Source organism: Eleutherodactylus coqui, unplaced genomic scaffold, assembly GCF_035609145.1.
Source record: "Eleutherodactylus coqui strain aEleCoq1 unplaced genomic scaffold, aEleCoq1.hap1 HAP1_SCAFFOLD_764, whole genome shotgun sequence".
NCBI lineage: Eukaryota > Metazoa > Chordata > Amphibia > Anura > Eleutherodactylidae > Eleutherodactylus > Eleutherodactylus coqui.
Genome location: NW_027102008.1, coordinates 1 through 24,601, shown reverse-complemented (window position 1 = coordinate 24,601; position 24,601 = coordinate 1). Strand labels below are relative to the sequence as shown.

Below are 24,601 nucleotides of genomic sequence, written 5' to 3'. Positions count from 1 at the left end.
GGAAAGGAGGAGGAGCTGTCAACGGGCATTCTAAGCTGAATGTGCCTGCTCTCGTCAGATCGCGGCCACCAGCCAGCTTGAGGCCTGGCAAGTACCAGTATGGGTGACCGGCTGGGAATCCCAGGTCCCGTTGACTTTTAAGGCCGTGAGTAGGTTTCTTTCCTTTTCGGAGGTGCGTTCGCACTGCAGAAAGCCCATAGGAAAGGAGGAGGAGCTGCCAACGGGCATTCTAAGCTGAATGTGCCTGCTCTCGTCAGATCGCGGCCGCCAGCCAGCTTGAGGCCTGGCAAGTACCAGTGTGGGTGACCGGCTGGGAATCCCAGGTCCCGTTGACTTTTAAGGCCGTGAGTAGGTTTCTTTCCTTTTCGGAGGTGCGTTCGCACTGCAGAAAGCCCATAGGAAAGGAGGAGGAGCTGCCAACGGGCATTCTAAGCTGAATGTGCCTGCTCTCGTCAGATCGCGGCCGCCAGCCAGCTTGAGGCCTGGCAAGTACCCAGTATGGGTGACCGGCTGGGAATCCCAGGTCCCGTTGACTTTTAAGGCCGTGAGTAGGTTTCTTTCCTTTTCGGAGGTGCGTTCGCACTGCAGAAAGCCCATAGGAAAGGAGGAGGAGCTGTCAACGGGCATTCTAAGCTGAATGAGCCTGCTCTCGTCAGATCGCGGCCGCCAGCCAGCTTGAGGCCTGGCAAGTACCAGTATGGGTGACCGGCTGGGAATCCCAGGTCCCGTTGACTTTTAAGGCCGTGAGTAGGTTTCTTTCCTTTTCGGAGGTGCGTTCGCACTGCAGAAAGCCCATAGGAAAGGAGGAGGAGCTGTCAACGGGCATTCTAAGCTGAATGTGCCTGCTCTCGTCAGATCGCGGCCGCCAGCCAGCTTGAGGCCTGGCAAGTACCAGTATGGGTGACCGGCTGGGAATCCCAGGTCCCGTTGACTTTTAAGGCCGTGAGTAGGTTTCTTTCCTTTTCGGAGGTGCGTTCGCACTGCAGAAAGCCCATAGGAAAGGAGGAGGAGCTGTCAACGGGTCATTCTAAGCTGAATGTGCCTGCTCTCTTCAGATCGCGGCCGCCAGCCAGCTTGAGGCCTGGCAAGTACCAGTATGGGTGACCGGCTGGGAATCCCAGGTCCCGTTGACTTTTAAGGCCGTGAGTAGGTTTCTTTCCTTTTCGGAGGTGCGTTCGCACTGCAGAAAGCCCATAGGAAAGGAGGAGGAGCTGCCAACGGGCATTCTAAGCTGAATGTGCCTGCTCTCGTCAGATCGCGGCCGCCAGCCAGCTTGAGGCCTGGCAAGTACCAGTATGGGTGACCGGCTGGGAATCCCAGGTCCCGTTGACTTTTAAGGCCGTGAGTAGGTTTCTTTCCTTTTCGGAGGTGCGTTCGCACTGCAGAAAGCCCATAGGAAAGGAGGAGGAGCTGTCAACGGGCATTCTAAGCTGAATGTGCCTGCTCTCGTCAGATCGCGGCCGCCAGCCAGCTTGAGGCCTGGCAAGTACCAGTGTGGGTGACCGGCTGGGAATCCCAGGTCCCGTTGACTTTTAAGGCCGTGAGTAGGTTTCTTTCCTTTTCGGAGGTGCGTTCGCACTGCAGAAAGCCCATAGGAAAGGAGGAGAAGCTGTCAACGGGCATTCTAAGCTGAATGTGCCTGCTCTCGTCAGATCGCGGCCGCCAGCCAGCTTGAGGCCTGGCAAGTACCAGTATGGGTGACCGGCTGGGAATCCCAGGTCCCGTTGACTTTTAAGGCCGTGAGTAGGTTTCTTTCCTTTTCGGAGGTGCGTTCGCACTGCAGAAAGCCCATAGGAAAGGAGGAGGAGCTGTCAACGGGCATTCTAAGCTGAATGTGCCTGCTCTCGTCAGATCGCGGCCGCCAGCCAGCTTGAGGCCTGGCAAGTACCAGTATGGGTGACCGGCTGGGAATCCCAGGTCCCGTTGACTTTTAAGGCCGTGAGTAGGTTTCTTTCCTTTTCGGAGGAGCGTTCGCACTGCAGAAAGCCCATAGGAAAGGAGGAGGAGCTGTCAACAGGCATTCTAAGCTGAATGTGCCTGCTGTCGTCAGATCGCGGCCGCCAGCCAGCTTGAGGCCTGGGAAGTACCAGTATGGGTGACCGGCTGGGAATCCCAGGTCCCGTTGACTTTTAAGGCCGTGAGTAGGTTTCTTTCCTTTTCGGAGGTGCGTTCGCACTGCAGAAAGCCCATAGGAAAGGAGGAGGAGCTGTCAACGGGCATTCTAAGCTGAATGTGCCTGCTCTCGTCAGATCGCGGCCACCAGCCAGCTTGAGGCCTGGCAAGTACCAGTATGGGTGACCGGCTGGGAATCCCAGGTCCCATTGACTTTTAAGGCCGTGAGTAGGTTTCTTTCCTTTTCGGAGGTGCGTTCGCACTGCAGAAAGCCCATAGGAAAGGAGGAGGAGCTGCCAACGGGCATTCTAAGCTGAATGTGCCTGCTCTCGTCAGATCGCGGCCGCCAGCCAGCTTGAGGCCTGGCAAGTACCAGTGTGGGTGACCGGCTGGGAATCCCAGGTCCCGTTGACTTTTAAGGCCGTGAGTAGGTTTCTTTCCTTTTCGGAGGTGCGTTCGCACTGCAGAAAGCCCATAGGAAAGGAGGAGGAGCTGTCAACGGGCATTCTAAGCTGAATGTGCCTGCTCTCGTCAGATCGCGGCCACCAGCCAGCTTGAGGCCTGGCAAGTACCAGTGTGGGTGACCGGCTGGGAATCCCAGGTCCCGTTGACTTTTAAGGCCGTGAGTAGGTTTCTTTCCTTTTCGGAGGTGCGTTCGCACTGCAGAAAGCCCATAGGAAAGGAGGAGGAGCTGCCAACGGGCATTCTAAGCTGAATGTGCCTGCTCTCGTCAGATCGCGGCCGCCAGCCAGCTTGAGGCCTGGCAAGTACCAGTATGGGTGACCGGCTGGGAATCCCAGGTGCCGTTGACTTTTAAGGCCGTGAGTAGGTTTCTTTCCTTTTCGGAGGTGCGTTCGCACTGCAGAAAGCCCATAGGAAAGGAGGAGGAGCTGTCAACGGGCATTCTAAGCTGAATGTGCCTGCTCTCGTCAGATCGCGGCCGCCAGCCAGCTTGAGGCCTGTCAAGTACCAGTATGGGTGACCGGCTGGGAATCCCAGGTCCCGTTGACTTTTAAGGCCGTGAGTAGGTTTCTTTCCTTTTCGTAGGTGCGTTCGCACTGCAGAAAGCCCATAGGAAAGGAGGAGGAGCTGTCAACGGGTATTCTAAGCTGAATGTGCCTGCTCTCGTCAGATCGCGGCCGCCAGCCAGCTTGAGGCCTGGCAAGTACCAGTATGGGTGACCGGCTGGGAATCCCAGGTCCCGTTGACTTTTAAGGCCGTGAGTAGGTTTCTTTCCTTTTCGGAGGTGCGTTCGCACTGCAGAAAGCCCATAGGAAAGGAGGAGGAGCTGCCAACGGGCATTCTAAGCTGAATGTGCCTGCTCTCGTCAGATCGCGGCCGCCAGCCAGCTTGAGGCCTGGCAAGTACCAGTATGGGTGACCGGCTGGGAATCCCAGGTCCCGTTGACTTTTAAGGCCGTGAGTAGGTTTCTTTCCTTTTCGGAGGTGCGTTCGCACTGCAGAAAGCCCATAGGAAAGGAGGAGGAGCTGTCAACGGGTATTCTAAGCTGAATGTGCCTGCTCTCGTCAGATCGCGGCCGCCAGCCAGCTTGAGGCCTGGCAAGTACCAGTATGGGTGACCGGCTGGGAATCCCAGGTCCCGTTGACTTTTAAGGCCGTGAGTAGGTTTCTTTCCTTTTCGGAGGTGCGTTCGCACTGCAGAAAGCCCATAGGAAAGGAGGAGGAGCTGCCAACGGGCATTCTAAGCTGAATGTGCCTGCTCTCGTCAGATCGCGGCCGCCAGCCAGCTTGAGGCCTGGCAAGTACCAGTATGGGTGACCGGCTGGGAATCCCAGGTCCCGTTGACTTTTAAGGCCGTGAGTAGGTTTCTTTCCTTTTCGGAGGTGCGTTCGCACTGCAGAAAGCCCATAGGAAAGGAGGAGGAGCTGTCAACGGGCATTCTAAGCTGAATGTGCCTGCTCTCGTCAGATCGCGGCCGCCAGCCAGCTTGAGGCCTGGCAAGTACCAGTATGGGTGACCGGCTGGGAATCCCAGGTCCCGTTGACTTTTAAGGCCGTGAGTAGGTTTCTTTCCTTTTCGGAGGTGCGTTCGCACTGCAGAAAGCCCATAGGAAAGGAGGAGGAGCTGCCAACGGGCATTCTAAGCTGAATGTGCCTGCTCTCGTCAGATTGCGGCCGCCAGCCAGCTTGAGGCCTGGCAAGTACCAGTGTGGGTGACCGGCTGGGAATCCCTGGTCCCGTTGACTTTTAAGGCCGTGAGTAGGTTTCTTTCCTTTTCGGAGGTGCGTTCGCACTGCAGAAAGCCCATAGGAAAGGAGGAGGAGCTGCCAACGGGCATTCTAAGCTGAATGTGCCTGCTCTCGTCAGATCGCGGCCGCCAGCCAGCTTGAGGCCTGGCAAGTACCAGTATGGGTGACCGGCTGGGAATCCCAGGTCCCGTTGACTTTTAAGGCCGTGAGTAGGTTTCTTTCCTTTTCGGAGGTGCGTTCGCACTGCAGAAAGCCCATAGGAAAGGAGGAGGAGCTGTCAACGGGCATTCTAAGCTGAATGTGCCTGCTCTCGTCAGATCGCGGCCGCCAGCCAGCTTGAGGCCTGGCAAGTACCAGTATGGGTGACCGGCTGGGAATCCCAGGTCCCGTTGACTTTTAAGGCCGTGAGTAGGTTTCTTTCCTTTTCGGAGGTGCGTTCGCACTGCAGAAAGCCCATAGGAAGGGAGGAGGAGCTGCGCCAACGGGCATTCTAAGCTGAATGTGCATGCTCTCGTCAGATCGCGGCCGCCAGCCAGCTTGAGGCCTGGCAAAGTACCAGTATGGGTGACCGGCTGGGAATCCCAGGTCCCGTTGACTTTTAAGGCCGTGAGTAGGTTTCTTTCCTTTTCGGAGGTGCGTTCGCACTGCAGAAAGCCCATAGGAAAGGAGGAGGAGCTGTCAACGGGCATTCTAAGCTGAATGTGCCTGCTTTCGTCAGATCGCGGCCGCCAGCCAGCTTGAGGCCTGGCAAGTACCAGTATGGGTGACCGGCTGGAATCCCAGGTCCCGTTGACTTTTAAGGCCGTGAGTAGGTTTCTTTCCTTTTCGGAGGTGCGTTCGCACTGCAGAAAGCCCATAGGAAAGGAGGAGGAGCTGTCAACGGGCATTCTAAGCTGAATGTGCCTGCTCTCGTCAGATCGCGGCCGCCAGCCAGCTTGAGGCCTGGCAAGTACCAGTAGTGGGTGACCGGCTGGGAATCCCAGGTCCCGTTGACTTTTAAGGCCGTGAGTAGGTTTCTTTCCTTTTCGGAGGTGCGTTCGCACTGCAGAAAGCCCATAGGAAGGGAGGAGGAGCTGCCAACGGGCATTCTAAGCTGAATGTGCATGCTCTCGTCAGATCGCGGCCGCCAGCCAGCTTGAGGCCTGGCAAGTACCAGTATGGGTGACCGGCTGGAATCCCAGGTCCCGTTGACTTTTAAGGCCGTGAGTAGGTTTCTTTCCTTTTCGGAGGTGCGTTCGCACTGCAGAAAGCCCATAGGAAAGGAGGAGGAGCTGTCAACGGGCATTCTAAGCTGAATGTGCCTGCTCTCGTCAGATCGCGGCCGCCAGCCAGCTTGAGGCCTGGCAAGTACCAGTATGGGTGACCGGCTGGGAATCCCAGGTCCCGTTGACTTTTAAGGCCGTGAGTAGGTTTCTTTCCTTTTCGGAGGTGCGTTCGCACTGCAGAAAGCCCATAGGAAGGGAGGAGGAGCTGTCAACGGGCATTCTAAGCTGAATGTGCCTGCTCTCGTCAGATCGCGGCCGCCAGCCAGCTTGAGGCCTGGCAAGTACCAGTATGGGTGACCGGCTGGGAATCCCAGGTCCCGTTGACTTTTAAGGCCGTGAGTAGGTTTCTTTCCTTTTCGGAGGTGCGTTCGCACTGCAGAAAGCCCATAGGAAAGGAGGAGGAGCTGTCAACGGGCATTCTAAGCTGAATGTGCCTGCTCTCGTCAGATCGCGGCCGCCAGCCAGCTTGAGGCCTGGCAAGTACCAGTATGGGTGACCGGCTGGGAATCCCAGGTCCCGTTGACTTTTAAGGCCGTGAGTAGGTTTCTTTCCTTTTCGGAGGTGCGTTCGCACTGCAGAAAGCCCATAGGAAAGGAGGAGGAGCTGTCAACGGGCATTCTAAGCTGAATGTGCCTGCTCTCGTCAGATCGCGGCCGCCAGCCAGCTTGAGGCCTGGCAAGTACCAGTGTGGGTGACGGCTGGGAATCCAGGTCCCGTTGACTTTAAGGCCGTGAGTAGGTTTCTTTCCTTTTCGGAGGTGCGTTCGCACTGCAGAAAGCCCATAGGAAAGGAGGAGGAGCTGTCAACGGGCATTCTAAGCTGAATGTGCCTGCTCTCGTCAGATCGCGGCCGCCAGCCAGCTTGAGGCCTGGCAAGTACCAGTATGGGTGACCGGCTGGGAATCCCAGGTCCCGTTGACTTTTAAAGCCGTGAGTAGGTTTCTTTCCTTTTCGGAGGTGCGTTCGCACTGCAGAAAGCCCATAGGAAAGGAGGAGGAGCTGTCAACGGGCATTCTAAGCTGAATGTGCCTGCTCTCGTCAGATCGCGGCCGCCAGCCAGCTTGAGGCCTGGCAAGTACCAGTATGGTGTGAACGGCTGGGAATCCCAGGTCCCGTTGACTTTTAAGGCCGTGAGTAGGTTTCTTTCCTTTTCGGAGGTGCGTTCGCACTGCAGAAAGCCCATAGGAAAGGAGGAGGAGCTGTCAACGGGCATTCTAAGCTGAATGTGCCTGCTCTCGTCAGATCGCGGCCGCCAGCCAGCTTGAGGCCTGGCAAGTACCAGTATGGGTGACCGGCAGGGAATCCCAGGTCCCGTTGACTTTTAAGGCCGTGAGTAGGTTTCTTTCCGTTTCGGAGGTGCGTTCGCACTGCAGAAAGCCCATAGGAAAGGAGGAGGAGCTGTCAACGGGCATTCTAAGCTGAATGTGCCTGCTCTCGTCAGATCGCGGCCGCCAGCCAGCTTGAGGCCTGGCAAGTACCAGTATGGGTGACCGGCTGGGAATCCCAGGTCCCGTTGACTTTTAAGGCCGTGAGTAGGTGTCTTTCCTTTTCGGAGGTGCGTTCGCACTGCAGAAAGCCCATAGGAAAGGAGGAGGAGCTGTCAACGGGCATTCTAAGCTGAATGTGCCTGCTCTCGTCAGATCGCGGCCGCCAGCCAGCTTGAGGCCTGGCAAGTACCAGTATGGGTGACCGGCTGGGAATCCCAGGTCCCGTTGACTTTTAAGGCCGTGAGTAGGTTTCTTTCCTTTTCGGAGGTGCGTTCGCACTGCAGAAAGCCCATAGGAAAGGAGAAGGAGCTGTCAACGGGCATTCTAAGCTAAATGTGCCTGCTCTCGTCAGATCGCGGCCGCCAGCCAGCTTGAGGCCTGGCAAGTACCAGTATGGGTGACCGGCTGGGAATCCCAGGTCCCGTTGACTTTTAAGGCCGTGAGTAGGTTTCTTTCCTTTTCGGAGGTGCGTTCGCACTGCAGAAAGCCCATAGGAAAGGAGGAGGAGCTGCTAACGGGCATTCTAAGCTGAATGTGCCTGCTCTCGTCAGATCGCGGCCGCCAGCCAGCTTGAGGCCTGGCAAGTACCAGTATGGGTGACCGGCTGGGAATCCCAGGTCCCGTTGACTTTTAAGGCCGTGAGTAGGTTTCTTTCCTTTTCGGAGGTGCGTTCGCACTGCAGAAAGCCCATAGGAAGGGAGGAGGAGCTGCCAACGGGCATTCTAAGCTGAATGTGCATGCTCTCGTCAGATCGCGGCCGCCAGCCAGCTTGAGGCCTGGCAAGTACCAGTATGGGTGACCGGCTGGGAATCCCAGGTCCCGTTGACTTTTAAGGCCGTGAGTAGGTTTCTTTCCTTTTCGGAGGTGCGTTCGCACTGCAGAAAGGCCATAGGAAAGGAGGAGGAGCTGTCAACGGGCATTCTAAGCTGAATGTGCCTGCTTTCGTCAGATTGCGGCCGCCAGCCAGCTTGAGGCCTGGCAAGTACCAGTATGGGTGACCGGCTGGGAATCCCAGGTCCCGTTGACTTTTAAGGCCGTGAGTAGGTTTCTTTCCTTTTCGGAGGTGCGTTCGCACTGCAGAAAGCCCATAGGAAAGGAGGAGGAGCTGTCAACGGGCATTCTAAGCTGAATGTGCCTGCTCTCGTCAGATCGCGGCCGCCAGCCAGCTTGAGGCCTGGCAAGTACCAGTGTGGGTGACCGGCTGGGAATCCCAGGTCCCGTTGACTTTTAAGGCCGTGAGTAGGTTTCTTTCCTTTTCGGAGGTGCGTTCGCACTGCAGAAAGCCCATAGGAAAGGAGGAGGAGCTGTCAACGGGCATTCTAAGCTGAATGTGCCTGCTCTCGTCAGATCGCGGCCGCCAGCCAGCTTGAGGCCTGGCAAGTACCAGTATGGGTGACCGGCTGGGAATCCCAGGTCCCGTTGACTTTTAAGGCCGTGAGTAGGTTTCTTTCCTTTTCGGAGGTGCGTTCGCACTGCAGAAAGCCCATAGGAAAGGAGGAGGAGCTGTCAACGGGCATTCTAAGCTGAATGTGCCTGCTCTCGTCAGATCGCGGCCGCCAGCCAGCTTGAGGCCTGGCAAGTACCAGTATGGGTGAACGGCTGGGAATCCCAGGTCCCGTTGACTTTTAAGGCCGTGAGTAGGTTTCTTTCCTTTTCGGAGGTGCGTTCGCACTGCAGAAAGCCCATAGGAAAGGAGGAGGAGCTGTCAACGGGCATTCTAAGCTGAATGTGCCTGCTCTCGTCAGATCGCGGCCGCCAGCCAGCTTGAGGCCTGGCAAGTACCAGTATGGGTGACCGGCTGGGAATCCCAGGTCCCGTTGACTTTTAAGGCCGTGAGTAGGTTTCTTTCCTTTTCGGAGGTGCGTTCGCACTGCAGAAAGCCCATAGGAAAGGAGGAGGAGCTGTCAACGGGCATTCTAAGCTGAATGTGCCTGCTCTCGTCAGATCGCGGCCGCCAGCCAGCTTGAGGCCTGGCAAGTACCAGTATGGGTGACCGGCTGGGAATCCCAGGTCCCGTTGACTTTTAAGGCCGTGAGTAGGTGTCTTTCCTTTTCGGAGGTGCGTTCGCACTGCAGAAAGCCCATAGGAAAGGAGGAGGAGCTGCCAACGGGCATTCTAAGCTGAATGTGCCGGCTCTCGTCAGATCGCGGCCGCCAGCCAGCTTGAGGCCTGGCAAGTACCAGTATGGGTGACCGGCTGGGAATCCCAGGTCCCGTTGACTTTTAAGGCCGTGAGTAGGTTTCTTTCCTTTTCGGAGGTGCGTTCGCACTGCAGAAAGCCCATAGGAAAGGAGGAGGAGCTGTCAACGGGCATTCTAAGCTGAATGTGCCTGCTCTCGTCAGATCGCGGCCGCCAGCCAGCTTGAGGCCTGGCAAGTACCAGTATGGGTGACCGGCTGGGAATCCCAGGTCCCGTTGACTTTTAAGGCCGTGAGTAGGTTTCTTTCCTTTTCGGAGCTGCGTTCGCACTGCAGAAAGCCCATAGGAAAGGAGGAGGAGCTGTCAACGGGCATTCTAAGCTGAATGTGCCTGCTCTCGTCAGATCGCGGCCGCCAGCCAGCTTGAGGCCTGGCAAGTACCAGTATGGGTGACCGGCTGGGAATCCCAGGTCCCGTTGACTTTTAAGGCCGTGAGTAGGTTTCTTTCCGTTTCGGAGGTGCGTTCGCACTGCAGAAAGCCCATAGGAAAGGAGGAGGAGCTGTCAACGGGCATTCTAAGCTGAATGTGCCTGCTCTCGTCAGATCGCGGCCGCCAGCCAGCTTGAGGCCTGGCAAGTACCAGTATGGGTGACCGGCTGGGAATCCCAGGTCCCGTTGACTTTTAAGGCCGTGAGTAGGTTTCTTTCCTTTTCGGAGGTGCGTTCGCACTGCAGAAAGCCCATAGGAAAGGAGGAGGAGCTGTCAACGGGCATTCTAAGCTGAATGTGCCTGCTCTCGTCAGATCGCGGCCGCCAGCCAGCTTGAGGCCTGGCAAGTACCAGTATGGGTGACCGGCTGGGAATCCCAGGTCCCGTTGACTTTTAAGGCCGTGAGTAGGTTTCTTTCCTTTTCGGAGGTGCGTTCGCACTGCAGAAAGCCCATAGGAAAGGAGGAGGAGCTGTCAACGGGCATTCTAAGCTGAATGTGCCTGCTCTCGTCAGATCGCGGCCGCCAGCCAGCTTGAGGCCTGGCAAGTACCAGTATGGGTGACCGGCTGGGAATCCCAGGTCCCGTTGACTTTTAAGGCCGTAAGTAGGTTTCTTTCCGTTTCGGAGGTGCGTTCGCACTGCAGAAAGCCCATAGGAAAGGAGGAGGAGCTGTCAACGGGCATTCTAAGCTGAATGTGCCTGCTCTCGTCAGATCGCGGCCGCCAGCCAGCTTGAGGCCTGGCAAGTACCAGTATTCGTGACCGGCTGGGAATCCCAGGTCCCGTTGACCTTTAAGGCCGTGAGTAGGTTTCTTTCCTTTTCGGAGCTGCGTTCGCACTGCAGAAAGCCCATAGGAAAGGAGGAGGAGCTGTCAACGGGCATTCTAAGCTGAATGTGCCTGCTCTCGTCAGATCGCGGCCGCCAGTCAGCTTGAGGCCTGGCAAGTACCAGTATGGGTGACCGGCTGGGAATCCCAGGTCCCGTTGACTTTTAAGGCCGTGAGTAGGTTTCTTTCCTTTTCGGAGGTGCGTTCGCACTGCAGAAAGCCCATAGGAAAGGAGGAGGAGCTGTCAACGGGCATTCTAAGCTGAATGTGCCTGCTCTCGTCAGATCGCGGCCGCCAGCCAGCTTGAGGCCTGGCAAGTACCAGTATGGGTGACCGGCTGGGAATCCCAGGTCCCGTTGACTATTAAGGTCATGAGTAGGTTTCTTTCCGTTTCGGAGGTGCGTTCGCACTGCAGAAAGCCCATAGGAAAGGAGGAGGAGCTGTCAACGGGCATTCTAAGCTGAATGTGCCTGCTCTCGTCAGATCGCGGCCGCCAGCCAGCTTGAGGCCTGGCAAGTACCAGTATTCGTGACCGGCTGGGAATCCCAGGTCCCGTTGACTTTTAAGGCCGTGAGTAGGTTTCTTTCCTTTTCGGAGCTGCGTTCGCACTGCAGAAAGCCCATAGGAAAGGAGGAGGAGCTGTCAACGGGCATTCTAAGCTGAATGTGCCTGCTCTCGTCAGATCGCGGCCGCCAGCCAGCTTGAGGCCTGGCAAGTACCAGTATGGGTGACCGGCTGGGAATCCCAGGTCCCGTTGACTTTTAAGGCCGTGAGTAGGTTTCTTTCCTTTTCGGAGGTGCGTTCGCACTGCAGAAAGCCCATAGGAAAGGAGGAGGAGCTGTCAATGGGCATTCTAAGCTGAATGTGCCTGCTCTCGTCAGATCGCGGCCGCCAGCCAGCTTGAGGCCTGGCAAGTACCAGTATGGGTGACCGGCTAGGAATCCCAGGTCCCGTTGACTTTTAAGGCCGTGAGTAGGTTTCTTTCCGTTTCGGAGGTGCGTTCGCACTGCAGAAAGCCCATAGGAAAGGAGGAGGAGCTGTCAACGGGCTTTCTAAGCTGAATGTGCCTGCTCTCGTCAGATCGCGGCCGCCAGCCAGCTTGAGGCCTGGCAAGTACCAGTATTCGTGACCGGCTGGGAATCCCAGGTCCCGTTGACCTTTAAGGCCGTGAGTAGGTTTCTTTCCTTTTCGGAGGTGCGTTCGCACTGCAGAAAGCCCATAGGAAAGGAGGAGGAGCTGTCAACGGGCATTCTAAGCTGAATGTGCCTGCTCTCGTCAGATCGCGGCCGCCAGCCAGCTTGAGGCCTGGCAAGTACCAGTATGGGTGACCGGCTGGGAATCCCAGGTCCCGTTGACTTTTAAGGCCGTGAGTAGGTTTCTTTCCTTTTCGGAGGTGCGTTCGCACTGCAGAAAGCCCATAGGAAAGGAGGAGGAGCTGTCAACGGGCATTCTAAGCTGTATGTGCCTGCTCTCGTCAGATCGCGGCCGCCAGCCAGCTTGAGGCCTGGCAAGTACCAGTATGGGTGACCGGCTGGGAATCCCAGGTCCCGTTGACTTTTAAGGCCGTGAGTAGGTTTCTTTCCTTTTCGGAGGTGCGTTCGCACTGCAGAAAGCCCATAGGAAAGGAGGAGGAGCTGTCAACGGGCATTCTAAGCTGAATGTGCCTGCTCTCGTCAGATCGCGGCCGCCAGCCAGCTTGAGGCCTGGCAAGTACCAGTATGGGTGACCGGCTGGGAATCCCAGGTCCCGTTGACTTTTAAGGCCGTGAGTAGGTTTCTTTCCGTTTCGGAGGTGCGTTCGCACTGCAGAAAGCCCATAGGAAAGGAGGTGGAGCTGTCAACGGGCATTCTAAGCTGAATGTGCCTGCTCTCGTCAGATCGCGGCCGCCAGCCAGCTTGAGGCCTGGCAAGTACCAGTATGGGTGACCGGCTGGGAATCCCAGGTCCCGTTGACTTTTAAGGCCGTGAGTAGGTTTCTTTCCTTTTCGGAGCTGCGTTCGCACTGCAGAAAGCCCATAGGAAAGGAGGAGGAGCTGTCAACGGGCATTCTAAGCTGAATGTGCCTGCTCTCGTCAGATCACGGCCGCCAGCCAGCTTGAGGCCTGGCAAGTACCAGTATGGGTGACCGGCTGGGAATCCCAGGTCCCGTTGACTTTTAAGGCCGTGAGTAGGTTTCTTTCCTTTTCGGAGGTGCGTTCGCACTGCAGAAAGCCCATAGGAAAGGAGGAGGAGCTGTCAACGGGCATTCTAAGCTGAATGTGCCTGCTCTCGTCAGATCGCGGCCGCCAGCCAGCTTGAGGCCTGGCAAGTACCAGTATGGGTGACCGGCTGGGAATCCCAGGTCCCGTTGACTTTTAAGGCCGTGAGTAGGTTTCTTTCCGTTTCGGAGGTGCGTTCGCACTGCAGAAAGCCCATAGGAAAGGAGGAGGAGCTGTCAACGGGCATTCTAAGCTGAATGTGCCTGCTCTCGTCAGATCGCGGCCGCCAGCCAGCTTGAGGCCTGGCAAGTACCAGTATGGGTGACCGGCTGGGAATTCCAGGTCCCGTTGACTTTTAAGGCCGTAAGTAGGTTTCTTTCCGTTTCGGAGGTGCGTTCGCACTGCAGAAAGCCCATAGGAAAGGAGGAGGAGCTGTCAACGGGCATTCTAAGCTGAATGTGCCTGCTCTCGTCAGATCGCGGCCGCCAGCCAGCTTGAGGCCTGGCAAGTACCAGTATTCGTGACCGGCTGGGAATCCCAGGTCCCGTTGACTTTTAAGGCCGTGAGTAGGTTTCTTTCCTTTTCGGAGCTGCGTTCGCACTGCAGAAAGCCCATAGGAAAGGAGGAGGAGCTGTCAACGGGCATTCTAAGCTGAATGTGCCTGCTCTCGTCAGATCGCGGCCGCCAGCCAGCTTGAGGCCTGGCAAGTACCAGTATGGGTGACTGGCTGGGAATCCCAGGTCCCGTTGACTTTTAAGGCCGTGAGTAGGTTTCTTTCCTTTTCGGAGGTGCGTTCGCACTGCAGAAAGCCCATAGGAAAGGAGGAGGAGCTGTCAACGGGCATTCTAAGCTGAATGTGCCTGCTCTCGTCAGATTGCGGCCGCCAGCCAGCTTGAGGCCTGGCAAGTACCAGTATTCGTGACCGGCTGGGAATCCCAGGTCCCGTTGACTTTTAAGGCCGTGAGTAGGTTTCTTTCCTTTTCGGAGCTGCGTTCGCACTGCAGAAAGCCCATAGGAAAGGAGGAGGAGCTGTCAACGGGCATTCTAAGCTGAATGTGCCTGCTCTCGTCAGATCGCGGCCGCCAGCCAGCTTGAGGCCTGGCAAGTACCAGTATGGGTGACCGGCTGGGAATCCCAGGTCCCGTTGACTTTTAAGGCCGTGAGTAGGTTTCTTTCCTTTTCGGAGGTGCGTTCGCACTGCAGAAAGCCCATAGGAAAGGAGGAGGAGCTGTCAATGGGCATTCTAAGCTGAATGTGCCTGCTCTCGTCAGATCGCGGCCGCCAGCCAGCTTGAGGCCTGGCAAGTACCAGTATGGGTGACCGGCTAGGAATCCCAGGTCCCGTTGACTTTTAAGGCCGTGAGTAGGTTTCTTTCCGTTTCGGAGGTGCGTTCGCACTGCAGAAAGCCCATAGGAAAGGAGGAGGAGCTGTCAACGGGCTTTCTAAGCTGAATGTGCCTGCTCTCGTCAGATCGCGGCCGCCAGCCAGCTTGAGGCCTGGCAAGTACCAGTATTCGTGACCGGCTGGGAATCCCAGGTCCCGTTGACCTTTAAGGCCGTGAGTAGGTTTCTTTCCTTTTCGGAGGTGCGTTCGCACTGCAGAAAGCCCATAGGAAAGGAGGAGGAGCTGTCAACGGGCATTCTAAGCTGAATGTGCCTGCTCTCGTCAGATCGCGGCCGCCAGCCAGCTTGAGGCCTGGCAAGTACCAGTATGGGTGACCGGCTGGGAATCCCAGGTCCCGTTGACTTTTAAGGCCGTGAGTAGGTTTCTTTCCTTTTCGGAGGTGCGTTCGCACTGCAGAAAGCCCATAGGAAAGGAGGAGGAGCTGTCAACGGGCATTCTAAGCTGTATGTGCCTGCTCTCGTCAGATCGCGGCCGCCAGCCAGCTTGAGGCCTGGCAAGTACCAGTATGGGTGACCGGCTGGGAATCCCAGGTCCCGTTGACTTTTAAGGCCGTGAGTAGGTTTCTTTCCTTTTCGGAGGTGCGTTCGCACTGCAGAAAGCCCATAGGAAAGGAGGAGGAGCTGTCAACGGGCATTCTAAGCTGAATGTGCCTGCTCTCGTCAGATCGCGGCCGCCAGCCAGCTTGAGGCCTGGCAAGTACCAGTATGGGTGACCGGCTGGGAATCCCAGGTCCCGTTGACTTGTAAGGCCGTGAGTAGGTTTCTTTCCGTTTCGGAGGTGCGTTCGCACTGCAGAAAGCCCATAGGAAAGGAGGTGGAGCTGTCAACGGGCATTCTAAGCTGAATGTGCCTGCTCTCGTCAGATCGCGGCCGCCAGCCAGCTTGAGGCCTGGCAAGTACCAGTATGGGTGACCGGCTGGGAATCCCAGGTCCCGTTGACTTTTAAGGCCGTGAGTAGGTTTCTTTCCTTTTCGGAGCTGCGTTCGCACTGCAGAAAGCCCATAGGAAAGGAGGAGGAGCTGTCAACGGGCATTCTAAGCTGAATGTGCCTGCTCTCGTCAGATCACGGCCGCCAGCCAGCTTGAGGCCTGGCAAGTACCAGTATGGGTGACCGGCTGGGAATCCCAGGTCCCGTTGACTTTTAAGGCCGTGAGTAGGTTTCTTTCCTTTTCGGAGGTGCGTTCGCACTGCAGAAAGCCCATAGGAAAGGAGGAGGAGCTGTCAACGGGCATTCTAAGCTGAATGTGCCTGCTCTTGTCAGATCGCGGCCGCCAGCCAGCTTGAGGCCTGGCAAGTACCAGTATGGGTGACCGGCTGGGAATCCCAGGTCCCGTTGACTTTTAAGGCCGTGAGTAGGTTTCTTTCCGTTTCGGAGGTGCGTTCGCACTGCAGAAAGCCCATAGGAAAGGAGGAGGAGCTGTCAACGGGCATTCTAAGCTGAATGTGCCTGCTCTCGTCAGATCGCGGCCGCCAGCCAGCTTGAGGCCTGGCAAGTACCAGTATGGGTGACCGGCTGGGAATTCCAGGTCCCGTTGACTTTTAAGGCCGTAAGTAGGTTTCTTTCCGTTTCGGAGGTGCGTTCGCACTGCAGAAAGCCCATAGGAAAGGAGGAGGAGCTGTCAACGGGCATTCTAAGCTGAATGTGCCTGCTCTCGTCAGATCGCGGCCGCCAGCCAGCTTGAGGCCTGGCAAGTACCAGTATTCGTGACCGGCTGGGAATCCCAGGTCCCGTTGACTTTTAAGGCCGTGAGTAGGTTTCTTTCCTTTTCGGAGCTGCGTTCGCACTGCAGAAAGCCCATAGGAAAGGAGGAGGAGCTGTCAACGGGCATTCTAAGCTGAATGTGCCTGCTCTCGTCAGATCGCGGCCGCCAGCCAGCTTGAGGCCTGGCAAGTACCAGTATGGGTGACTGGCTGGGAATCCCAGGTCCCGTTGACTTTTAAGGCCGTGAGTAGGTTTCTTTCCTTTTCGGAGGTGCGTTCGCACTGCAGAAAGCCCATAGGAAAGGAGGAGGAGCTGTCAACGGGCATTCTAAGCTGAATGTGCCTGCTCTCGTCAGATTGCGGCCGCCAGCCAGCTTGAGGCCTGGCAAGTACCAGTATGGGTGACCGGCTGGGAATCCCAGGTCCCGTTGACTTTTAAGGCCTTGAGTAGGTTTCTTTCCTTTTCGGAGGTGCGTTCGCACTGCAGAAAGCCCATAGGAAAAGAGGAGGAGCTGTCAACGGGCATTCTAAGCTGAATGTGCCTGCTCTCGTCAGAACACGGCCGCCAGCCAGCTTGAGGCCTGGCAAGTACCAGTATGGGTGACCGGCTGGGAATCCCAGGTCCCGTTGACTTTTAAGGCCGTGAGTAGGTTTCTTTCCTTTTCGGAGGTGCGTTCGCACTGCAGAAAGCCCATAGGAAAGGAGGAGGAGCTGTCAACGGGCATTCTAAGCTGAATGTGCCTGCTCTCGTCAGATCGCGGCCGCCAGCCAGCTTGAGGCCTGGCAAGTACCAGTATGGGTGACCGGCTGGGAATCCCAGGTCCCGTTGACTTTTAAGGCCGTGAGTAGGTTTCTTTCCTTTTCGGAGGTGCGTTCGCACTGCAGAAAGCCCATAGGAAAGGAGGAGGAGCTGTCAACGGGCATTCTAAGCTGAATGTGCCTGCTCTCGTCAGATCGCGGCCGCCAGCCAGCTTGAGGCCTGGCAAGTACCAGTATGGGTGACCGGCTGGGAATCCCAGGTCCCGTTGACTTTTAAGGCCGTGAGTAGGTTTCTTTCCGTTTCGGAGGTGCGTTCGCACTGCAGAAAGCCCATAGGAAAGGAGGTGGAGCTGTCAACGGGCATTCTAAGCTGAATGTGCCTGCTCTCGTCAGATCGCGGCCGCCAGCCAGCTTGAGGCCTGGCAAGTACCAGTATGGGTGACCGGCTGGGAATCCCAGGTCCCGTTGACTTTTAAGGCCGTGAGTAGGTTTCTTTCCTTTTCGGAGGTGCGTTCGCACTGCAGAAAGCCCATAGGAAAGGAGGAGGAGCTGTCAACGGGCATTCTAAGCTGAATGTGCCTGCTCTCGTCAGATCACGGCCGCCAGCCAGCTTGAGGCCTGGCAAGTACCAGTATGGGTGACCGGCTGGGAATCCCAGGTCCCGTTGACTTTTAAGGCCGTGAGTAGGTTTCTTTCCTTTTCGGAGGTGCGTTCGCACTGCAGAAAGCCCATAGGAAAGGAGGAGGAGCTGTCAACGGGCATTCTAAGCTGAATGTGCCTGCTCTCGTCAGATCGCGGCCGCCAGCCAGCTTGAGGCCTGGCAAGTACCAGTATGGGTGACCGGCTGGGAATCCCAGGTCCCGTTGACTTTTAAGGCCGTGAGTAGGTTTCTTTCCTTTTCGGAGGTGCGTTCGCACTGCAGAAAGCCCATAGGAAAGGAGGAGGAGCTGTCAACGGGCATTCTAAGCTGAATGTGCCTGCTCTCGTCAGATCGCGGCCGCCAGCCAGCTTGAGGCCTGGCAAGTACCAGTATGGGTGACCGGCTGGGAATCCCAGGTCCCGTTGACTTTTAAGGCCGTGAGTAGGTTTCTTTCCGTTTCGGAGGTGCGTTCGCACTGCAGAAAGCCCATTGGAAAGGAGGAGGAGCTGTCAACGGGCATTCTAAGCTGAATGTGCCTGCTCTCGTCAGATCGCGGCCGCCAGCCAGCTTGAGGCCTGGCAAGTACCAGTATTCGTGACCGGCTGGGAATCCCAGGTCCCGTTGACTTTTAAGGCCGTGAGTAGGTTTCTTTCCTTTTCGGAGCTGCGTTCGCACTGCAGAAAGCCCATAGGAAAGGAGGAGGAGCTGTCAACGGGCATTCTAAGCTGAATGTGCCTGCTCTCGTCAGATCGCGGTCGCCAGCCAGCTTGAGGCCTGGCAAGTACCAGTATGGGTGACCGGCTGGGAATCCCAGGTCCCATTGACTTTTAAGGCCGTGAGTAGGTTTCTTTCCTTTTCGGAGGTGCGTTCGCACTGCAGAAAGCCCATAGGAAAGGAGGAGGAGCTGTCAACGGGCATTCTAAGCTGAATGTGCCTGCTCTCGTCAGATCGCGGCCGCCAGCCAGCTTGAGGCCTGGCAAGTACCAGTATGGGTGACCGGCTGGGAATCCCAGGTCCCGTTGACTTTTAAGGCCGTGAGTAGGTTTCTTTCCTTTTCGGAGGTGCGTTCGCACTGCAGAAAAGCCCATAGGAAAGGAGGAGGAGCTGTCAACGGGCATTCTAAGCTGAATGTGCCTGCTCTCGTCAGATCGCGGCCGCCAGCCAGCTTGAGGCCTGGCAAGTACCAGTATGGGTGACCGGCTGGGAATCCCAGGTCCCGTTGACTTTTAAGGCCGTAAGTAGGTTTCTTTCCGTTTCGGAGGTGCGTTCGCACTGCAGAAAGCCCATAGGAAAGGAGGAGGAGCTGTCAACGGGCATTCTAAGCTGAATGTGCCTGCTCTCGTCAGATCGCGGCCGCCAGCCAGCTGAGGCCTGGCAAGTACCAGTATGGGTGACTGGCTGGGAATCCCAGGTCCCGTTGACTTTTAAGGCCGTGAGTAGGTTTCTTTCCTTTTCGGAGGTGCGTTCGCACTGCAGAAAGCCCATAGGAAAGGAGGAGGAGCTGTCAACGGGCATTCTAAGCTGAATGTGCCTGCTCTCGTCAGATTGCGGCCGCCAGCCAGCTTGAGGCCTGGCAAGTACCAGTATGGGTGACCGGCTGGGAATCCCAGGTCCCGTTGACTTTTAAGGCCTTGAGTAGGTTTCTTTCCTTTTCGGAGGTGCGTTCGCACTGCAGAAAGCCCATAGGAAAAGAGGAGGAGCTGTCAACGGGCATTCTAAGCTGAATGTGCCTGCTCTCGTCAGAACGCGCCGCCAGCCAGCTTGAGGCCTGGCAAGTACCAGTATGGGTGACCGGCTGGGAATCCCAGGTCCCGTTGACTTTTAAGGCCGTGAGTAGGTTTCTTTCCTTTTCGGAGGTGCGTTCGCACTGCAGAAAGCCCATAGGAAAGGAGGAGGAGCTGTCAACGGGCATTCTAAGCTGAATGTGCCTGCTCTCGTCAGATCGCGGCCGCCAGCCAGCTTGAGGCCTGGCAAGTACCAGTATGGGTGACCGGCTGGGAATCCCAGGTCCCGTTGACTTTTAAGGCCGTGAGTAGGTTTCTTTCCTTTTCGGAGGTGCGTTCGCACTGCAGAAAGCCCATAGGAAAGGAGGAGGAGCTGTCAACGGGCATTCTAAGCTGAATGTGCCTGCTCTCGTCAGATCGCGGCCGCCAGCCAGCTTGAGGCCTGGCAAGTACCAGTATGGGTGACCGGCTGGGAATCCCAGGTCCCGTTGACTTTTAAGGCCGTGAGTAGGTTTCTTTCCGTTTCGGAGGTGCGTTCGCACTGCAGAAAGCCCATAGGAAAGGAGGTGGAGCTGTCAACGGGCATTCTAAGCTGAATGTGCCTGCTCTCGTCAGATCGCGGCCGCCAGCCAGCTTGAGGCCTGGCAAGTACCAGTATGGGTGACCGGCTGGGAATCCCAGGTCCCGTTGACTTTTAAGGCCGTGAGTAGGTTTCTTTCCTTTTCGGAGGTGCGTTCGCACTGCAGAAAGCCCATAGGAAAGGAGGAGGAGCTGTCAACGGGCATTCTAAGCTGAATGTGCCTGCTCTCGTCAGATCGCGGCCGCCAGCCAGCTTGAGGCCTGGCAAGTACCAGTATGGGTGACCGGCTGGGAATCCCAGGTCACGTTGACTTTTAAGGCCGTGAGTAGGTTTCTTTCCTTTTCGGAGGTGCGTTCGCACTGCAGAAAGCCCATAGGAAAGGAGGAGGAGCTGTCAACGGGCATTCTAAGCTGAATGTGCCTGCTCTCGTCAGATCGCGGCCGCCAGCCAGCTTGAGGCCTGGCAAGTACCAGTATGGGTGACTGGCTGGGAATCCCAGGTCCCGTTGACTTTTAAGGCCGTGAGTAGGTTTCTTTCCTTTTCGGAGGTGCGTTCGCACTGCAGAAAGCCCATAGGAAAGGAGGAGGAGCTGTCAACGGGCATTCTAAGCTGAATATGCCTGCTCTCGTCAGATCACGGCCGCCAGCCAGCTTGAGGCCTGGCAAGTACCAGTATGGGTGACCGGCTGGGAATCCCAGGTCCCGTTGACTTTTAAGGCCGTGAGTAGGTTTCTTTCCGTTTCGGAGGTGCGTTCGCACTGCAGAAAGCCCATAGGAAAGGAGGAGGAGCTGTCAACGGGCATTCTAAGCTGAATGTGCCTGCTCTCGTCAGATCGCGGCCGCCAGCCAGCTTGAGGCCTGGCAAGTACCAGTATTCGTGACCGGCTGGGAATCCCAGGTCCCGTTGACTTTTAAGGCCGTGAGTAGGTTTCTTTCCTTTTCGGAGCTGCGTTCGCACGGCAGAAAGCCCATAGGAAAGGAGGAGGAGCTGTCAACGGGCATTCTAAGCTGAATGTGCCTGCTCTCGTCAGATCGCGGGCCGCCAGCCAGCTTGAGGCCTGGCAAGTACCAGTATGGGTGACCGGCTGGGAATCCCAGGTCCCATTGACTTTTAAGGCCGTGAGTAGGTTTCTTTCCGTTTCGGAGGTGCGTTCGCACTGCAGAAAGCCCATAGGAAAGGAGGAGGAGCTGTCAACGGGCATTCTAAGCTGAATGTGCCTGCTCTCGTCAGATCGCGGCCGCCAGCCAGCTTGAGGCCTGGCAAGTACCAGTATTCGTGACCGGCTGGGAATCCCAGGTCCCGTTGACTTTTAAGGCCGTGAGTAGGTTTCTTTCCTTTTCGGAGCTGCGTTCGCACGGCAGAAAGCCCATAGGAAAGGAGGAGGAGCTGTCAACGGGCATTCTAAGCTGAATGTGCCTGCTCTCGTCAGATCGCGGCCGCCAGCCAGCTTGAGGCCTGGCAAGTACCAGTATGGGTGACCGGCTGGGATCCAGGTCCCGTTGACTTTTAAGGCCGTGAGTAGGTTTCTTTCCTTTTCGGAGGTGCGTTCGCACTGCAGAAAGCCCATAGGAAAGGAGGAGGAGCTGTCAACGGGCATTCTAAGCTGAATGTGCCTGCTCTCGTCAGATCGCGGCCGCCAGCCAGCTTGAGGCCTGGCAAGTACCAGTATGGGTGACCGGCTGGGAATCCCAGGTCCCGTTGACTTTTAAGGCCGTGAGTAGGTTTCTTTCCTTTTCGGAGGTGCGTTCGCACTGCAGAAAGCCCATAGGAAAGGAGGAGGAGCTGTCAACGGGCATTCTAAGCTGAATGTGCCTGCTCTCGTCAGATCGCGGCCGCCAGCCAGCTTGAGGCCTGGCAAGTACCAGTATGGGTGACCGGCTGGGAATCCCAGGTCCCGTTGACTTTTAAGGCCGTAAGTAGGTTTCTTTCCGTTTCGGAGGTGCGTTCGCACTGCAGAAAGCCCATAGGAAAGGAGGAGGAGCTGTCAACGGGCATTCTAAGCTGAATGTGCCTGCTCTCGTCAGATCGCGGCCGCCAGCCAGCTTGAGGCCTGGCAAGTACCAGTATTCGTGACGGCTGGGAATCCCAGGTCCCGTTGACTTTTAAGGCCGTGAGTAGGTTTCTTTCCTTTTCGGAGCTGCGTTCGCACTGCAGAAAGCCCATAGGAAAGGAGGAGGAGCTGTCAACGGGCATTCTAAGCTGAATGTGCCTGCTCTCGTCAGATCGCGGCCGCCAGCCAGCTTGAGGCCTGGCAAGTACCAGTATGGGTGACCGGCTGGGAATCGCAGGTCCCATTGACTTTTAAGGCCGTGAGTAGGTTTCTTTCCGTTTCGGAGGTGCGTTCGCACTGCAGAAAGCCCATAGGAAAGGAGGAGGAGCTGTCAACGGGCATTCTAAGCTGAATGTGCCTGCTCTCGTCAGATCGCGGCCGCCAGCCAGCTTGAGGCCTGGCAAGTACCAGTATTCGTGACCGGCTGGGAATCCCAGGTCCCGTTGACTTTTAAGGCCGTGAGTAGGTTTCTTTCCTTTTCGGAGCTGCGTTCGCACGGCAGAAAGCCCATAGGAAAGGAGGAGGAGCTGTCAACGGGCATTCTAAGCTGAATGTGCCTGCTCTCGTCAGATCGCGGCCGCCAGCCAGCTTGAGGCCTGGCAAGTACCAGTATGGGTGACCGGCTGGGAATCCCAGGTCCCGTTGACTTTTAAGGCCGTGAGTAGGTTTCTTTCCTTTTCGGAGGTGCGTTCGCACTGCAGAAAGCCCATAGGAAAGGAGGAGGAGCTGTCAACGGGCATTCTAAGCTGAATGTGCCTGCTCTCGTCAGATCGCGGCCGCCAGCCAGCTTGAGGCCTGGCAAGTACCAGTATGGGTGACCGGCTGGGAATCCCAGGTCCCGTTGACTTTTAAGGCCGTGAGTAGGTTTCTTTCCTTTTCGGAGGTGCGTTCGCACTGCAGAAAGCCCATAGGAAAGGAGGAGGAGCTGTCAACGGGCATTCTAAGCTGAATGTGCCTGCTCTCGTCAGATCGCGGCCGCCAGCCAGCTTGAGGCCTGGCAAGTACCAGTATGGGTGACCGGCTGGGAATCCCAGGTCCCGTTGACTTTTAAGGCCGTAAGTAGGTTTCTTTCCGTTTCGGAGGTGCGTTCGCACTGCAGAAAGCCCATAGGAAAGGAGGAGGAGCTGTCAACGGGCATTCTAAGCTGAATGTGCCTGCTCTCGTCAGATCGCGGCCGCCAGCCAGCTTGAGGCCTGGCAAGTACCAGTATTCGTGACCGGCTGGAATCCCAGGTCCCGTTGACTTTTAAGGCCGTGAGTAGGTTTCTTTCCTTTTCGGAGCTGCGTTCGCACTGCAGAAAGCCCATAGGAAAGGAGGAGGAGCTGTCAACGGGCATTCTAAGCTGAATGTGCCTGCTCTCGTCAGATCGCGGCCGCCAGTCAGCTTGAGGCCTGGCAAGTACCAGTATGGGTGACCGGCTGGGAATCCCAGGTCCCGTTGACTTTTAAGGCCGTGAGTAGGTTTCTTTCCTTTTCGGAGGTGCGTTCGAACTGCAGAAAGCCCATAGGAAAGGAGGAGGAGCTGTCAACGGGCATTCTAAGCTGAATGTGCCTGCTCTCGTCAGATCGCGGCCGCCAGCCAGCTTGAGGCCTGGCAAGTACCAGTATGGGTGACCGGCTGGGAATCCCAGGTCCCGTTGACTTTTAAGGCCGTGAGTAGGTTTCTTTCCTTTTCGGAGGTGCGTTCGCACTGCAGAAAGCCCATAGGAAAGGAGGAAGAGCTGTCAACGGGCATTCTAAGCTGAATGTGCCTGCTCTCGTCAGATCGCGGCCGCCAGCCAGCTTGAGGCCTGGCAAGTACCAGTATGGGTGACCGGCTGGGAATCCCAGGTCCCGTTGACTTTTAAGGTCGTGAGTAGGTTTCTTTCCGTTTCGGAGGTGCGTTCGCACTGCAGAAAGCCCATAGGAAAGGAGGAGGAGCTGTCAACGGGCATTCTAAGCTGAATGTGCCTGCTCTCGTCAGATCGCGGCCGCCAGCCAGCTTGAGGCCTGGCAAGTACCAGTATTCGTGACCGGCTGGGAATCCCAGGTCCCGTTGACTTTTAAGGCCGTGAGTAGGTTTCTTTCCTTTTCGGAGCTGCGTTCGCACTGCAGAAAGCCCATAGGAAAGGAGGAGGAGCTGTCAACGGGCATTCTAAGCTGAATGTGCCTGCTCTCGTCAGATCGCGGCCGCCAGCCAGCTTGAGGCCTGGCAAGTACCAGTATGGGTGACCGGCTGGGAATCCCAGGTCCCGTTGACTTTTAAGGCCGTGAGTAGGTTTCTTTCCGTTTCGGAGGTGCGTTCGCACTGCAGAAAGCCCATAGGAAAGGAGGAGGAGCTGTCAACGGGCTTTCTAAGCTGAATGTGCCTGCTCTCGTCAGATCGCGGCCGCCAGCCAGCTTGAGGCCTGGCAAGTACCAGTATTCGTGACCGGCTGGGAATCCCAGGTCCCGTTGACCTTTAAGGCCGTGAGTAGGTTTCTTTCCTTTTCGGAGGTGCGTTCGCACTGCAGAAAGCCCATAGGAAAGGAGGAGGAGCTGTCAACGGGCATTCTAAGCTGAATGTGCCTGCTCTCGTCAGATCGCGGCCGCCAGCCAGCTTGAGGCCTGGCAAGTACCAGTATGGGTGACCGGCTGGGAATCCCAGGTCCCGTTGACTTTTAAGGCCGTGAGTAGGTTTCTTTCCTTTTCGGAGGTGCGTTCGCACTGCAGAAAGCCCATAGGAAAGGAGGAGGAGCTGTCAACGGGCATTCTAAGCTGAATGTGCCTGCTCTCGTCAGATCGCGGCCGCCAGCCAGCTTGAGGCCTGGCAAGTACCAGTATGGGTGACCGGCTGGGAATCCCAGGTCCCGTTGACTTTTAAGGCCGTGAGTAGGTTTCTTTCCTTTTCGGAGGTGCGTTCGCACTGCAGAAAGCCCATAGGAAAGGAGGAGGAGCTGCCAACGGGCATTCTAAGCTGAATGTGCCTGCTCTCGTCAGATCGCGGCCGCCAGCCAGCTTGAGGCCTGGCAAGTACCAGTATGGGTGACCGCCTGGGAATCCCAGGA

At 56.7% G+C, this 24,601-nt stretch overlaps 96 pseudogenes; all 96 read left to right on the top strand.

Moving 5' to 3' along the window:
* The first annotated feature begins 17 nt into the window (after positions 1-17).
* Positions 18-136, top strand: LOC136594171 (5S ribosomal RNA; annotated as a pseudogene).
* Positions 137-216: 80 nt separating this feature from the next.
* Positions 217-335, top strand: LOC136594122 (5S ribosomal RNA; annotated as a pseudogene).
* A 280-nt stretch (positions 336-615) lies between these two features.
* On the top strand, positions 616-734 carry LOC136594096 (5S ribosomal RNA; annotated as a pseudogene).
* Positions 735-814: 80 nt separating this feature from the next.
* On the top strand, positions 815-933 carry LOC136594060 (5S ribosomal RNA; annotated as a pseudogene).
* A 280-nt stretch (positions 934-1,213) lies between these two features.
* On the top strand, positions 1,214-1,332 carry LOC136594107 (5S ribosomal RNA; annotated as a pseudogene).
* Positions 1,333-1,412: 80 nt separating this feature from the next.
* Positions 1,413-1,531, top strand: LOC136594080 (5S ribosomal RNA; annotated as a pseudogene).
* Positions 1,532-1,611: 80 nt separating this feature from the next.
* LOC136594059 (5S ribosomal RNA) lies at positions 1,612-1,730 on the top strand (annotated as a pseudogene).
* Positions 1,731-1,810: 80 nt separating this feature from the next.
* LOC136594056 (5S ribosomal RNA) lies at positions 1,811-1,929 on the top strand (annotated as a pseudogene).
* A 279-nt stretch (positions 1,930-2,208) lies between these two features.
* LOC136594125 (5S ribosomal RNA) lies at positions 2,209-2,327 on the top strand (annotated as a pseudogene).
* An 80-nt stretch (positions 2,328-2,407) lies between these two features.
* Positions 2,408-2,526, top strand: LOC136594121 (5S ribosomal RNA; annotated as a pseudogene).
* Positions 2,527-2,606: 80 nt separating this feature from the next.
* LOC136594077 (5S ribosomal RNA) lies at positions 2,607-2,725 on the top strand (annotated as a pseudogene).
* Positions 2,726-2,805: 80 nt separating this feature from the next.
* On the top strand, positions 2,806-2,924 carry LOC136594147 (5S ribosomal RNA; annotated as a pseudogene).
* Positions 2,925-3,004: 80 nt separating this feature from the next.
* LOC136594098 (5S ribosomal RNA) lies at positions 3,005-3,123 on the top strand (annotated as a pseudogene).
* An 80-nt stretch (positions 3,124-3,203) lies between these two features.
* Positions 3,204-3,322, top strand: LOC136594092 (5S ribosomal RNA; annotated as a pseudogene).
* Positions 3,323-3,402: 80 nt separating this feature from the next.
* On the top strand, positions 3,403-3,521 carry LOC136594105 (5S ribosomal RNA; annotated as a pseudogene).
* Positions 3,522-3,601: 80 nt separating this feature from the next.
* Positions 3,602-3,720, top strand: LOC136594091 (5S ribosomal RNA; annotated as a pseudogene).
* Positions 3,721-3,800: 80 nt separating this feature from the next.
* On the top strand, positions 3,801-3,919 carry LOC136594104 (5S ribosomal RNA; annotated as a pseudogene).
* Positions 3,920-3,999: 80 nt separating this feature from the next.
* On the top strand, positions 4,000-4,118 carry LOC136594055 (5S ribosomal RNA; annotated as a pseudogene).
* An 80-nt stretch (positions 4,119-4,198) lies between these two features.
* On the top strand, positions 4,199-4,317 carry LOC136594155 (5S ribosomal RNA; annotated as a pseudogene).
* Positions 4,318-4,397: 80 nt separating this feature from the next.
* Positions 4,398-4,516, top strand: LOC136594103 (5S ribosomal RNA; annotated as a pseudogene).
* An 80-nt stretch (positions 4,517-4,596) lies between these two features.
* LOC136594054 (5S ribosomal RNA) lies at positions 4,597-4,715 on the top strand (annotated as a pseudogene).
* Positions 4,716-5,195: 480 nt separating this feature from the next.
* LOC136594151 (5S ribosomal RNA) lies at positions 5,196-5,315 on the top strand (annotated as a pseudogene).
* Positions 5,316-5,593: 278 nt separating this feature from the next.
* LOC136594053 (5S ribosomal RNA) lies at positions 5,594-5,712 on the top strand (annotated as a pseudogene).
* An 80-nt stretch (positions 5,713-5,792) lies between these two features.
* LOC136594052 (5S ribosomal RNA) lies at positions 5,793-5,911 on the top strand (annotated as a pseudogene).
* Positions 5,912-5,991: 80 nt separating this feature from the next.
* Positions 5,992-6,110, top strand: LOC136594201 (5S ribosomal RNA; annotated as a pseudogene).
* A 276-nt stretch (positions 6,111-6,386) lies between these two features.
* Positions 6,387-6,505, top strand: LOC136594199 (5S ribosomal RNA; annotated as a pseudogene).
* A 280-nt stretch (positions 6,506-6,785) lies between these two features.
* LOC136594097 (5S ribosomal RNA) lies at positions 6,786-6,904 on the top strand (annotated as a pseudogene).
* An 80-nt stretch (positions 6,905-6,984) lies between these two features.
* Positions 6,985-7,103, top strand: LOC136594198 (5S ribosomal RNA; annotated as a pseudogene).
* Positions 7,104-7,183: 80 nt separating this feature from the next.
* On the top strand, positions 7,184-7,302 carry LOC136594197 (5S ribosomal RNA; annotated as a pseudogene).
* Positions 7,303-7,382: 80 nt separating this feature from the next.
* On the top strand, positions 7,383-7,501 carry LOC136594128 (5S ribosomal RNA; annotated as a pseudogene).
* An 80-nt stretch (positions 7,502-7,581) lies between these two features.
* LOC136594143 (5S ribosomal RNA) lies at positions 7,582-7,700 on the top strand (annotated as a pseudogene).
* Positions 7,701-7,780: 80 nt separating this feature from the next.
* On the top strand, positions 7,781-7,899 carry LOC136594157 (5S ribosomal RNA; annotated as a pseudogene).
* An 80-nt stretch (positions 7,900-7,979) lies between these two features.
* LOC136594152 (5S ribosomal RNA) lies at positions 7,980-8,098 on the top strand (annotated as a pseudogene).
* An 80-nt stretch (positions 8,099-8,178) lies between these two features.
* LOC136594078 (5S ribosomal RNA) lies at positions 8,179-8,297 on the top strand (annotated as a pseudogene).
* Positions 8,298-8,377: 80 nt separating this feature from the next.
* On the top strand, positions 8,378-8,496 carry LOC136594196 (5S ribosomal RNA; annotated as a pseudogene).
* Positions 8,497-8,576: 80 nt separating this feature from the next.
* LOC136594148 (5S ribosomal RNA) lies at positions 8,577-8,695 on the top strand (annotated as a pseudogene).
* Positions 8,696-8,775: 80 nt separating this feature from the next.
* Positions 8,776-8,894, top strand: LOC136594194 (5S ribosomal RNA; annotated as a pseudogene).
* Positions 8,895-8,974: 80 nt separating this feature from the next.
* LOC136594193 (5S ribosomal RNA) lies at positions 8,975-9,093 on the top strand (annotated as a pseudogene).
* An 80-nt stretch (positions 9,094-9,173) lies between these two features.
* LOC136594146 (5S ribosomal RNA) lies at positions 9,174-9,292 on the top strand (annotated as a pseudogene).
* Positions 9,293-9,372: 80 nt separating this feature from the next.
* LOC136594192 (5S ribosomal RNA) lies at positions 9,373-9,491 on the top strand (annotated as a pseudogene).
* An 80-nt stretch (positions 9,492-9,571) lies between these two features.
* LOC136594191 (5S ribosomal RNA) lies at positions 9,572-9,690 on the top strand (annotated as a pseudogene).
* An 80-nt stretch (positions 9,691-9,770) lies between these two features.
* Positions 9,771-9,889, top strand: LOC136594190 (5S ribosomal RNA; annotated as a pseudogene).
* An 80-nt stretch (positions 9,890-9,969) lies between these two features.
* LOC136594188 (5S ribosomal RNA) lies at positions 9,970-10,088 on the top strand (annotated as a pseudogene).
* An 80-nt stretch (positions 10,089-10,168) lies between these two features.
* Positions 10,169-10,287, top strand: LOC136594187 (5S ribosomal RNA; annotated as a pseudogene).
* Positions 10,288-10,566: 279 nt separating this feature from the next.
* LOC136594195 (5S ribosomal RNA) lies at positions 10,567-10,685 on the top strand (annotated as a pseudogene).
* Positions 10,686-10,765: 80 nt separating this feature from the next.
* Positions 10,766-10,884, top strand: LOC136594186 (5S ribosomal RNA; annotated as a pseudogene).
* A 279-nt stretch (positions 10,885-11,163) lies between these two features.
* On the top strand, positions 11,164-11,282 carry LOC136594185 (5S ribosomal RNA; annotated as a pseudogene).
* An 80-nt stretch (positions 11,283-11,362) lies between these two features.
* Positions 11,363-11,481, top strand: LOC136594137 (5S ribosomal RNA; annotated as a pseudogene).
* A 279-nt stretch (positions 11,482-11,760) lies between these two features.
* On the top strand, positions 11,761-11,879 carry LOC136594184 (5S ribosomal RNA; annotated as a pseudogene).
* An 80-nt stretch (positions 11,880-11,959) lies between these two features.
* LOC136594084 (5S ribosomal RNA) lies at positions 11,960-12,078 on the top strand (annotated as a pseudogene).
* An 80-nt stretch (positions 12,079-12,158) lies between these two features.
* LOC136594182 (5S ribosomal RNA) lies at positions 12,159-12,277 on the top strand (annotated as a pseudogene).
* Positions 12,278-12,357: 80 nt separating this feature from the next.
* Positions 12,358-12,476, top strand: LOC136594181 (5S ribosomal RNA; annotated as a pseudogene).
* An 80-nt stretch (positions 12,477-12,556) lies between these two features.
* Positions 12,557-12,675, top strand: LOC136594135 (5S ribosomal RNA; annotated as a pseudogene).
* An 80-nt stretch (positions 12,676-12,755) lies between these two features.
* LOC136594180 (5S ribosomal RNA) lies at positions 12,756-12,874 on the top strand (annotated as a pseudogene).
* Positions 12,875-12,954: 80 nt separating this feature from the next.
* LOC136594159 (5S ribosomal RNA) lies at positions 12,955-13,073 on the top strand (annotated as a pseudogene).
* Positions 13,074-13,352: 279 nt separating this feature from the next.
* On the top strand, positions 13,353-13,471 carry LOC136594117 (5S ribosomal RNA; annotated as a pseudogene).
* A 279-nt stretch (positions 13,472-13,750) lies between these two features.
* LOC136594179 (5S ribosomal RNA) lies at positions 13,751-13,869 on the top strand (annotated as a pseudogene).
* An 80-nt stretch (positions 13,870-13,949) lies between these two features.
* Positions 13,950-14,068, top strand: LOC136594136 (5S ribosomal RNA; annotated as a pseudogene).
* Positions 14,069-14,347: 279 nt separating this feature from the next.
* On the top strand, positions 14,348-14,466 carry LOC136594177 (5S ribosomal RNA; annotated as a pseudogene).
* An 80-nt stretch (positions 14,467-14,546) lies between these two features.
* Positions 14,547-14,665, top strand: LOC136594083 (5S ribosomal RNA; annotated as a pseudogene).
* Positions 14,666-14,745: 80 nt separating this feature from the next.
* LOC136594070 (5S ribosomal RNA) lies at positions 14,746-14,864 on the top strand (annotated as a pseudogene).
* Positions 14,865-14,944: 80 nt separating this feature from the next.
* On the top strand, positions 14,945-15,063 carry LOC136594058 (5S ribosomal RNA; annotated as a pseudogene).
* An 80-nt stretch (positions 15,064-15,143) lies between these two features.
* LOC136594133 (5S ribosomal RNA) lies at positions 15,144-15,262 on the top strand (annotated as a pseudogene).
* Positions 15,263-15,342: 80 nt separating this feature from the next.
* On the top strand, positions 15,343-15,461 carry LOC136594138 (5S ribosomal RNA; annotated as a pseudogene).
* An 80-nt stretch (positions 15,462-15,541) lies between these two features.
* On the top strand, positions 15,542-15,660 carry LOC136594051 (5S ribosomal RNA; annotated as a pseudogene).
* Positions 15,661-15,939: 279 nt separating this feature from the next.
* Positions 15,940-16,058, top strand: LOC136594116 (5S ribosomal RNA; annotated as a pseudogene).
* An 80-nt stretch (positions 16,059-16,138) lies between these two features.
* On the top strand, positions 16,139-16,257 carry LOC136594127 (5S ribosomal RNA; annotated as a pseudogene).
* Positions 16,258-16,337: 80 nt separating this feature from the next.
* On the top strand, positions 16,338-16,456 carry LOC136594102 (5S ribosomal RNA; annotated as a pseudogene).
* An 80-nt stretch (positions 16,457-16,536) lies between these two features.
* Positions 16,537-16,655, top strand: LOC136594176 (5S ribosomal RNA; annotated as a pseudogene).
* An 80-nt stretch (positions 16,656-16,735) lies between these two features.
* LOC136594175 (5S ribosomal RNA) lies at positions 16,736-16,854 on the top strand (annotated as a pseudogene).
* An 80-nt stretch (positions 16,855-16,934) lies between these two features.
* LOC136594174 (5S ribosomal RNA) lies at positions 16,935-17,053 on the top strand (annotated as a pseudogene).
* An 80-nt stretch (positions 17,054-17,133) lies between these two features.
* On the top strand, positions 17,134-17,252 carry LOC136594132 (5S ribosomal RNA; annotated as a pseudogene).
* An 80-nt stretch (positions 17,253-17,332) lies between these two features.
* On the top strand, positions 17,333-17,451 carry LOC136594173 (5S ribosomal RNA; annotated as a pseudogene).
* Positions 17,452-17,531: 80 nt separating this feature from the next.
* LOC136594172 (5S ribosomal RNA) lies at positions 17,532-17,650 on the top strand (annotated as a pseudogene).
* Positions 17,651-17,929: 279 nt separating this feature from the next.
* LOC136594139 (5S ribosomal RNA) lies at positions 17,930-18,048 on the top strand (annotated as a pseudogene).
* An 80-nt stretch (positions 18,049-18,128) lies between these two features.
* LOC136594170 (5S ribosomal RNA) lies at positions 18,129-18,247 on the top strand (annotated as a pseudogene).
* An 81-nt stretch (positions 18,248-18,328) lies between these two features.
* On the top strand, positions 18,329-18,447 carry LOC136594169 (5S ribosomal RNA; annotated as a pseudogene).
* A 278-nt stretch (positions 18,448-18,725) lies between these two features.
* LOC136594126 (5S ribosomal RNA) lies at positions 18,726-18,844 on the top strand (annotated as a pseudogene).
* Positions 18,845-18,924: 80 nt separating this feature from the next.
* Positions 18,925-19,042, top strand: LOC136594153 (5S ribosomal RNA; annotated as a pseudogene).
* An 80-nt stretch (positions 19,043-19,122) lies between these two features.
* LOC136594168 (5S ribosomal RNA) lies at positions 19,123-19,241 on the top strand (annotated as a pseudogene).
* Positions 19,242-19,321: 80 nt separating this feature from the next.
* On the top strand, positions 19,322-19,440 carry LOC136594166 (5S ribosomal RNA; annotated as a pseudogene).
* Positions 19,441-19,520: 80 nt separating this feature from the next.
* Positions 19,521-19,639, top strand: LOC136594165 (5S ribosomal RNA; annotated as a pseudogene).
* Positions 19,640-19,719: 80 nt separating this feature from the next.
* LOC136594141 (5S ribosomal RNA) lies at positions 19,720-19,838 on the top strand (annotated as a pseudogene).
* An 80-nt stretch (positions 19,839-19,918) lies between these two features.
* LOC136594115 (5S ribosomal RNA) lies at positions 19,919-20,037 on the top strand (annotated as a pseudogene).
* An 80-nt stretch (positions 20,038-20,117) lies between these two features.
* LOC136594144 (5S ribosomal RNA) lies at positions 20,118-20,236 on the top strand (annotated as a pseudogene).
* Positions 20,237-21,111: 875 nt separating this feature from the next.
* Positions 21,112-21,230, top strand: LOC136594164 (5S ribosomal RNA; annotated as a pseudogene).
* Positions 21,231-21,310: 80 nt separating this feature from the next.
* LOC136594163 (5S ribosomal RNA) lies at positions 21,311-21,429 on the top strand (annotated as a pseudogene).
* A 676-nt stretch (positions 21,430-22,105) lies between these two features.
* LOC136594162 (5S ribosomal RNA) lies at positions 22,106-22,224 on the top strand (annotated as a pseudogene).
* Positions 22,225-22,304: 80 nt separating this feature from the next.
* On the top strand, positions 22,305-22,423 carry LOC136594161 (5S ribosomal RNA; annotated as a pseudogene).
* An 80-nt stretch (positions 22,424-22,503) lies between these two features.
* Positions 22,504-22,622, top strand: LOC136594160 (5S ribosomal RNA; annotated as a pseudogene).
* A 278-nt stretch (positions 22,623-22,900) lies between these two features.
* LOC136594183 (5S ribosomal RNA) lies at positions 22,901-23,019 on the top strand (annotated as a pseudogene).
* Positions 23,020-23,099: 80 nt separating this feature from the next.
* Positions 23,100-23,218, top strand: LOC136594158 (5S ribosomal RNA; annotated as a pseudogene).
* An 80-nt stretch (positions 23,219-23,298) lies between these two features.
* LOC136594154 (5S ribosomal RNA) lies at positions 23,299-23,417 on the top strand (annotated as a pseudogene).
* Positions 23,418-23,696: 279 nt separating this feature from the next.
* On the top strand, positions 23,697-23,815 carry LOC136594142 (5S ribosomal RNA; annotated as a pseudogene).
* Positions 23,816-24,094: 279 nt separating this feature from the next.
* On the top strand, positions 24,095-24,213 carry LOC136594130 (5S ribosomal RNA; annotated as a pseudogene).
* Positions 24,214-24,293: 80 nt separating this feature from the next.
* Positions 24,294-24,412, top strand: LOC136594118 (5S ribosomal RNA; annotated as a pseudogene).
* The last annotated feature ends 189 nt before the right edge of the window (positions 24,413-24,601 follow it).